The 6,000-nt window shown below is 40.1% G+C and overlaps 1 protein-coding gene across 2 annotated transcripts in view; it reads left to right on the forward strand.

The window, feature by feature from the left end:
- p3h2 (prolyl 3-hydroxylase 2) overlaps positions 1–6,000 on the forward strand; it is a 130,099-nt gene that overhangs the window by 26,131 nt on the left and 97,968 nt on the right. Inside the window, exon 1 of one of the 2 annotated variants that reach the window (XM_048604335.1) lies at positions 1,266–1,282. The exons of the other annotated variant lie outside the window; for it this stretch is intronic. The gene's annotated coding sequence lies outside the window, so the exon portion shown is untranslated. Of the gene's footprint in view, positions 1–1,265; positions 1,283–6,000 lie in introns of those variants that run through there. 2 annotated transcript variants of the gene reach the window in all.

The raw sequence follows: 6,000 nt of genomic DNA on the forward strand, positions 1-6,000 counted from the left end.
GATCTGTCTATGGAATGGAAAGGAAGCGGCTTAAAAACCTACTTGAGGTCTTCATGTTGTGTGGAGCTCAGCTACTAAACTCTGCAAATGTTCCCTAATAGGGAGCTAATGAAATGCTTCAAACCAGTCTCCTAATGTAGATTGGATCTGCAGAGAGAGAGAGAGAGAGAGATTAATATCCACTAGGAACAACTTGCAAATTTGAGCTTTGTTTCCAGGAGACTGTGTTTTCTGGGTGTCAAACTGCCCTAGAGTTGTTTTTTCTCTAATAAAATGCTGACAAACTATATGTTTTTCAGGGAGAGATAAATGTGTAAATGGACATTCTAGAAGTTACAATTGTGATGGGTGGAGAATGACAGTGAAAATGCCCCAATATCTATCACAGTCTTTACCCTGAAAGGAAGCATTTGGTGATTCAAAGTTCACTCTGACCACAAAGATCAAGAAACTGTTGATCACCTGCACCCAGGGTTAAATCAGCTTTGAACCCCTGTCCAAGTCAGCACGTACATTGCATTCACCTCTACCTACTTCACTCCCTTTGTCAAGTACTTCAGAAAGTCAAGTAGACAGTCAGAGTTGATTTTTGTCTGATATGTTGGCATTCAGGGTTGGTATGTAGGTACTGTACAGATGATATTTCTGGCAGATGATAGCTTCAGAGAGATGTGGCATTCAGGATTTGTTACTTGTTACTCAGTTAATTCTGTTGCTAATTGCAAAGCCTACACCAAGCTGTAGGAGTTCGTCTGCATTCTTGCCTTGCCACTGGAAGATGAAGTGAATTAACCTTCTGTTGATTATGCCTCTTTACAGATTCCAGATCAACATTACGTCTCGGTCTCATCTTGCTTTGACTCTCACACGGGTCATTGTTTGATCCTTATGTTCCCGCTTCGAAGTCAGAAACTTCCTCTATTTTTTTGGTTCTTTATCCTCCCACATGCATAAAGAGGGGCAGATGTTGGTGGGTCAGTACTGTTTTAACTGACTGGGAACTGAGTGGGTGACCAGTAGAACACAAACATTCATTTCACCAAACTCTGTTTTTTGTCCATGCTTATTGAGCCTGTTTTAAAATGTGTAGGCCACTGCCTCCTGTGTGTTTCCTCACTGGTTGAAATGACCCCTCCCTTCGATTTGTCCTGGCACAGTTTCAGCTTCAGTTTTTTGTTTGGATCCAAAACCCCACCCACACGCCCACAGCCTCCTAGTTCATCAGCTAATATCCAGGGGAAAGGTGAATGTTATGTTTAGAGGATCGTTGTAGGGGTTGCTGGTAAGCGTACTCTCTCCATTTTCTTATTGGGTTTGCTTTCTTTTAATCTTTAATATCGGTGAGTCTGGTAGGATCCAGGCACCTTGTACATTTGTGGGTTCAGTTGCCTCTTGTGGTTTGACCGCAATGGACATCCAGTCAGGCTGCTAGAGAGAGCTCACTAGTTGAAGCTGAATGTGTAAAAGATGCAATTGAAAATACCTCCACTCAGTGTGTGCATCACATATTGCTGTCAGTAATTTGCCTAGATCCTGATAAGATGAGCACTGAAGTAGAGATGCAGATGTGAAAGTGGTGCACTGATTAGTCTGATTCACGAACAAGTTCTTGCCTAATTTTTCTTCAGTGCAAACCGTTTTAAAGGATCCCTGTTACGGATGTGCTGCAGCATTGGGGCACAAAACAAACAGCTTTTATTAGAATTGAACAACTAGTGATGGCAACACCAGTACTGAGGTGTGATGACGTTAAGAACAAATTCACCTTGCAGTGTGATGCCAGTGAGACTGGCTTGGAGCAAAACCCTTTTTCTGAAGCAAGGACCAATCCACTGCTTGTTTTAATGTTTTGTGTACAAATGCAGTAAGCAGCAATTGAGAGAATACCCAACTATTGTATTTTCTGTGAGCATTTTAACCAAAATGAGCAACATTGTGACAGCGTGACCACAAACCACTTCAAAGTCTCTTTCTCAAATTACTTCTATCTATTCTAAAACATCTGCAAAGAACATTGTTTCATTTGTAGAATATCTGGACATTCTATACAAGCGAGGGAAGCAGAATTATATTGTTGCTCTTAACAGCAAACAGGCATTTCTCCTATAAGGTAGAAGTTGTGTTCTTGTGTGACCTTGTACTATAGAAAATCACATTATAGGGAAATCACTGTAGCCTACAGTAGAAAGTTAGCGTTATCCAAACTGCATCCACTATTCATCATTTGCGTTACCATCCAATTCGTGTTAACGAAACATTTGTTATAGCAGAAATACCTGTCCCAGCACACTCAAAGAAGGTTGAGGATGCTAATAGTGTTAAATCTTCCTGATTTTCTATAAGAGCCAACAGCGCAACGTGCTTTGCAAGTCATCAGCCCAGCAGAGGCATTACATCTGAAAGACTTGCGCCTTGTTCCTATCAAACAAACTGCACACAAGATGCAACTGTCCAAATGCTGCATGAAGTAATGATGAAAGAATGGCCTGGAAACGTCAAAGGAAACACTTCATAAGAGAATATTGGATGTACAGAGATGAAGTGATAGCCCAAGATAGCATCTTATGCAAAATGAGTAATTGTTATTCCTTAGGAGATAAGAAAAGTGATGCTGAAGTGCATTCATGCAAGCTGTCAAAGAATAGAATTTATCCTGAGGAAGGCAATGTACACTGCAGGCTAAATGTGAACATTATAGTGAAATGCTTGTAAAGATGTGACCTCTTTTATAAGACCATGGAATAGATCTCTTTACTTTTGCAGTCACTGAAGACTCTCGTTGGACCTGCTGACATCAACAATGACCTATGAGATTGTAGGATGCCTGTGAACACATCTGTTTATGACATTCTAAACATTGTGATTAAATGACAATGGCTCTCAGTTCGTAAGTGAAAATTCAGGCATTTTATGAAGAATTTTGAAATTCAGCACCATACATCGTCTCCACACTATATATTCTCGGCCAAATGGAAAGGCTGAAGCAGCAGTGAAAATTACCAAAGAGATCGTAAGAAAATCTATCAAATCCTACACACTTGTGCAATGCAATCCTAGGTAGAGAAACACAACTACTGAAGACACTGAATGTGGGTCTTTTTAAGATCTAATGTCACACTGTACCCAAACTAATCCTTCAGGGGTTTTAAAACAAATCTGAAGCCAGTGGTAGTGATAGATGTGAGTGATGGAAAGAAAGCCAAATTTCACTTTTTTTAAAGAGAACCTGTCAATGGTAAAATTGCCAGAATGCAAATGTTCAACATTTTCAACAAGAGTTAGCTCACGTGGTAATTTGGAAACTTTATGTAGAGCAGTTGACTCTTCAATTTTGTACACAGAATAATCAGCTTTATTAATTGTCTACAGTTGCAATGTAGATAGAATTGGAGAAGCTGCTATGTTGCAAATGGCTGACAAAAGTGGTGTCACCAACAACAGTAAAAATGTTTCAGTCCTAGGGGTCCAGCGGTCCCTAATGAGAGCAATCGATCACTAATAATAGTTACCACAGTAAAAGCACTCTTCACAAGATTGATATTCCCCAATTTAGGAACGTTCAGATGATCAGCCAATAACAACGTGTGCGTGCCAGTAGAAGGCCTGTAAAATTTAAGGATTAAGTGAGCAGTTGTTCAGTGCACAGATTGATCAAAATGGGCCAGATGGGAGTCAACATAATTTTGTTCATGAAGGATGTTTCTCTATTAAGTATAAAAACACAGAGTGGCTTATAATTGAAAATGGATATTTTTTTCTCAGAAACATTCCTCCCGTTTCAAAAGGTGCATTTTTTTAACATCGTATTCTCTGCGTTCTTGTTGCCATTGGACCTGTAATCATTTTCATTGTAAACAGTCACCATTGAACTGAGCACATTAAGCACATTCCAGACTCAATAGTGCTACACATCTGCGCACCTTGTGACGAAAGAATATTCAGGGAGTGACTACACTTTAGAAAAGCGTCATTGGCTACAAAGTACCCATGATCCCTCCTGTGAAGTTGTGAATGATTATATTTAAATGAAAGTTTTGTTTTGTTTATCTGTGGTACCTTTGACTCTGCTGTAATTAACCCAGCCTCATGTGCATATTTACCATCCCAGTGATTATCTAATATCTTTTTTTCAATGATCCCCAAAATTCTCCATTAAACTATTCAACATTCTGATAATCCATATGAAGGTACACGTTTGCATTTAAAAAAAATTGCCTTCTCCACCAATCCTGTTGCTGCACTTTTTTTAAATCCACTTGTGCTCTGGCACACGATCTGTTTTCTTTTCCATCACCAAATCACCTGTGGTATTTTTTATCTATTGATCACCAGTAAATCACTCATGTTCCAACGTATTAATTTTCTCATTGAATGTGTACATTCTGATCAGCTGTCAGCTTATTATCAAGTCTCCTTCACACTAAGTGCTGTTCTCTTGTGCCACAATAGTTCCTGGCCAGTGCTATGATTTTTACATTTGTCCAATTCTACCCTTTGGGATCAGGCAAAGAATGTTCTAGCAGAGGGAGCTGCAGTTAATTCATGTTTGCAGTGGTGGATCCAATGTAAATGTTTGCATGCTGGAGGATTAGAGCTGAAGGTGATGTCTAGGTATAGAGGTCATTGAGATACATAGCATCTGTTGTTAACTTGCAACTAGAGGGCTCCATGTCTGGAGCAGCATGTGGGATAGAAAACATAGAACATAGAACAGTACAGGCCCTTTGGCCCATGATGTTGTGCTGACCTATTATCCTACTCTAAGATCAAACTACCTTGCATACCCTACATTTTACTATCGTCCATGTGCCTGTCCAAGAATCGCTAAATGTCCCTAATGTATCTGACTCCACTACCACCACTGGCAGCGCATTCCACGCACCTACCACTTTGTGTAAAGAACCTACCTCTGACATCCCCCCTATACCTTCCTCCAATCGCCTTAAGATTATGCTCCCTCGTAATAGTCATTTCCACCCTGGGAAAAAGATTTATGTTCCACATGTCTTGTCATCCAAGGTTCCTTCATCTTACCATCTCTTCCCTGCCTTGATACACCCATTCTCTCCACTTGTTTCAGTCAATCTCTTTCTTTTCAATTATTACTTTTGTCATATTCTCCAGTGTCTGGAAATAAATGCAGCTGGTGACTGGCCCACTAGTTGAGGTTGTTTTTGTTTGAAAATGTTCAGATCCACCTGCCTGATGCATTTCTGCATTCTTGATTATGGACAGAAATGGGACAGGGATTGGTTTAAATAGCATGAATTGTGGAAGATAGCTGCAGTTTTTAAAAGCCAGTTATCCAGCACTCAGTGTAAGTGTTGTTCACCAAGCTAACTGCTCAAGTACTGGGGGAGGTTACTGCAGATGAGCTGGAATTGGGATGTGAATGAATAGAGATGTGGCTGACAGCAAGTAGCTGATTGGTCTGTAGACCGGTGACTAATTGCCAATGACAGAGGTCTTCTGCCTGCCAGCAACTCTATGATTGCGAACAACTTGCGGGTGTGAATGTTTGGACAGAGGTCATTGGATCTCCCAAAAGAAAAGAGCTGTCCTTTTCTCAGTAGTTTAAAAAGAAAATCATGGCCAGTTTATTTTTATCATCAGTTGTATAATATGTGGCTCTGAATCAATAAGTCAGAGACTTTGGTTCACATTTATAGTCACTCTGTGTGTCTCCTGCAAGCAAGTAAAGGTGCCAAAAACAGCAGGATAACTTGACGAGGCAAAAGAATATCTCAGAATACCACTACCACCGCCCCCGCCCAATCTAGACAGGGACTGTTGAAGTGCCTTCCCAGTCTTTACCTCTGCCTATAGAGCGTGTGTGTGTATTATATATCGGTTTATAGATTTTAGCTACAGTTAAATAATTTAGTTGTGTAATTAGTCATTCTTGTTCAGTGCAGAAACCTAGGCTGTTCTTTGTGAATCTGGGCTTAAAACACAGGCAAATTGCAGAACTTTGTATACATTTTTACGCAATTTTTAACT

This window comes from Rhincodon typus, chromosome 13 (genome assembly GCF_021869965.1).
Source record: "Rhincodon typus isolate 14 chromosome 13, sRhiTyp1.1, whole genome shotgun sequence".
Lineage (NCBI taxonomy): Eukaryota > Metazoa > Chordata > Chondrichthyes > Orectolobiformes > Rhincodontidae > Rhincodon > Rhincodon typus.